The sequence below is a fragment of the Sorex fumeus genome, unplaced genomic scaffold (genome assembly GCF_029834395.1).
Source record: "Sorex fumeus unplaced genomic scaffold, SorFum_2.1 ptg000014l, whole genome shotgun sequence".
NCBI lineage: Eukaryota > Metazoa > Chordata > Mammalia > Eulipotyphla > Soricidae > Sorex > Sorex fumeus.
In genome coordinates, this window is record NW_026606071.1 from 39,277,822 (window position 1) to 39,281,078 (window position 3,257).

General features: G+C 44.9%; 1 non-coding gene across 1 annotated transcript; it reads left to right on the forward strand.

Annotated features, from left to right (window-relative positions):
- The first annotated feature begins 2,351 nt into the window (after positions 1–2,351).
- Positions 2,352–2,455, forward strand: LOC130021247 (U6 spliceosomal RNA). Its single transcript, XR_008792136.1, has one exon. It is a non-coding gene; the product is annotated as a U6 spliceosomal RNA (small nuclear RNA).
- Positions 2,456–3,257: the final 802 nt, after the last annotated feature.

A 3,257-nucleotide genomic window follows, 5' to 3' on the forward strand; every position in this document is an offset into this window, starting at 1 on the left:
GCCTGCCAGTTTGTCCAAAGTAGAAATGAGATAATAAGATGTTCGCGGCCGCGCGGTTCCGGGAGCTGGTATTTATAGTCTCTGAGTCTTGGCCGTTGATGGGATTACACAGCGCCAGGGGGCCAGTTGGTGGGTGTGACCCCCACCTACTGGAATTTGGAGGATCTGGGTGGAGGATGCTCGACTCCAATCCGAGTAGGCTTGGAGATCTCGGCCCCGGAACCCATGTGACTTTGTCCCTCTGCCGGTACCTTCAGGTGTGCGGAGAGTGGTCTCAGCATGGTGGTGGCTGGTCCTGGAGGTCTTCGGCTGCTGGAGCCCTGGTCGGGGTGGGGAGGAAAGCTCAATCCGCTCCCCTCCAAGGGGCCCCGGTGAGGGCAGCCAGGCGTGGGGGCAGGAGACTGCACTGTTCTCTTCTGGGAGCTGGTTTTTATAGTCTTTGAGTCTTGGCCGTTGATGGGATTACACGGTGCCAGGGGGCCAGTTGGTGGGTGTGACCCCCACCTACTGGAATTTGGAGGATCTGGGTGGAGGATGCTAGGCCCCAATCTGAGTAGGCTTGGAGATCTCGGCCCCAGAACCCGTGTGGCTTTGTCCCTCTGCCAGTACCTTCATGTGGGGACATTGGTGATGGGAAATGTGCACTGGTGGAGGGATGGTTTTTTGATCATTTTATGACTGAAACTAAACATGAAAGTTTTGCAACTGTAAAAAAAAGTGAGGCACTGAGGAGTTTAATAATTTCCCTATAGTCATAAAGCTGCTTGCCAAGAGCTTCTTCCAGAGTCATTGAAGAGGCACAATAGCAGCTAATGATGGCAAATGTGAAGACAGCACAAGTTTAACCTGGGTTCAGTATTTATGAAATACTGTAGATAGTATTCATACCACTATCTGCATACCTGTTTGAACTACAATTTAACCTTTCAATAACATTAATCTCGTGTACAGAGAGCACCTTATTTCTCCATAGCAGGTGTTCAATGTCCCAGATTTCCACTGGCACCAATAAGCTGTCTATTCTTTTCTACAGGAAAGAAATAAGAATGACCATTTGAAGTGAATTTCATCCTGAAGGGATATGATAGAAGATGATTGATTCAGTTTCATGCTCATTGGTATCATTTCAAAATTTAATACACACTGAACAAAAATTGATTTCTTTCACTTTATAGTTCAGCCATTCCCTCCTGTGAGCCTGTTGGTGTATGCAGGAGAGACAGAGACAGACAGAATGCAAGAGAGAATGTGAAAGAAGCATAGTGTCATGGATCATGGACCGTGAGGTTATTTAAGGGGAAAGTAGAGTTGAAAGAAATTTGCAATGACCAACTAGAATAAATAGACTTCTAAGAATGTCTTTGAAGTTTTGCGGTTATATTGAGATTGCTATTTATTTCGGAAAAGTGGGGCAGCCTCTCATTATGTGCAGAACTTCTATAGGGAGGAGAAATGGCTGAGATCAGGACTTAATCGTAGCACTTATATTATGTCATCAAAAATAATGCTACTATGTTTTGTCAGAGATATGTTTGAATGAGAGTTCGTGCTAGGACAGCAATAGCTGAGTTAAGATTTAGGGAGTACCTAAGTCAGTATGAAACATGTTAACACCGTAAATTATTATTTCAAGGTTTTCTTTTTGAATAAATCACAATAACAACCATCCTGTTATTCGTAGATTGCCTTGAGCAGTCCCCAGTAACGTCTCCTTCATCCTAGCCCTGAGACTTTTTTAAAAAAGTGCCATATTCAAGGCTCTTTCAGAGTTAGGAGAATGAGACCCTTCATTGTTACTGGTATTTGGCATATTGGGTACGCCACGGGGAGTTTGCCAGACTCTGCTGTGTGGGCAGATTACATTCGGTAGCCTGCCAGTATGTCCAAAGTAGGAATGAGATGATAAGATGTCGCACGGCCGCAAATGCGGCCACGTGCTTCCGGGAGCTGGGTTTTATAGTCTCTGAGTCTTGGCTGTTGATGGGATTACACAGCTCCAGGGGGTCAGTTGGTGGGTGTGAGCCCTGCCTACTGGAATTTGGAGGATCTGGGTGGAGGATGCTCAGCCCTGATCTGAGTAGGGCTTGGAGATATCAGCCGGGGACACACATGCCTTTGTTCCTCTGCTGGTACCTTCATGTGTGTGGAGAGTGGTCTCAGCATGGTGGTGGCTGGTTCTGGAGGTCTTCGGCTGCCGGAGCCCTGGTTGGGGCGTGGAGGAAAACGCAACCCGCTCCCCTCCAAGGGGCCCCAGCAAGAACAGCCAGGCACAGGGGCAGGAGACTCTGTGCTGTTCTCTTCCGGGAGCTGGGTTTTATAGCTGGGTTTTTAATAAAAGCTTTATGAAAAGTTTCCTTACAGCAGCACATATACTAAATTTGGAACGATACAGAGAAGATTAGCATGGCCCCTACGCAAGGATGACACGCAAATTCGTGAAGCATTCCATATTTTTAAGGGCTGGAGCGATAGCACAGCGGGTAGGGCGTTCGCCTTACAAGCGGCCAACATGGCCGACCCGAGTTCGATTCCTCCACCCCTCTCGGAGAGCCCGGCAAGCTACCGAGAGTATTCGATATGCCAAACACAGTAACAACAAAGTCTCCAATGGAGATTTTATTGGGCCTGCTCAAGCAAATAGACAATCAATGGGAGGGCCTTTTACCTTTACCTTTACATATCTGTATACTAACATTTTAAAAAAAAATCTTTGGAAGAATTAAAATTCATGCTTAAAGTGAAAAGGAGCCTAAACCAAAGTTTTTTAGTGTTGTTGATACTGTGGAGAGTAACTTGTGTGATACAACTGTGCATTACTCTGCAGGTTAAATCCTCTCCCTGTCCTGAGGCTGTTAGTATATAGTTCTGAAGGGTTGGAGGTCACCACTCATAGGAAACCTATCCCTAACTGAACAGAATGGCAGCCTGAACAGAGTAAGACGTGAAGGAACTATAAGAAAAGACTGTAATCAAGTGGGAAAATAGCCAGAGTAATATTTTAAATCACAACACAGATGATAAAATTCTATCTATAAAACTGTGGCCAATAGGTTTAAACATTGATGTATTCTTGCTTAAGAGCTTGAAAATGTCATACAAATAAAAACATTGGTTTAGTTAAATCAAAGGGCTGTGAACAATTTGCTCTGGGTTTATCTTCTCATTTTAATATTGTCATTTAAGGAAAATATTTTATTTTGAAACACCCACAGCTTCTAAATGACTCTGATTAGTGACCAAATCAGCACACTGCTTGA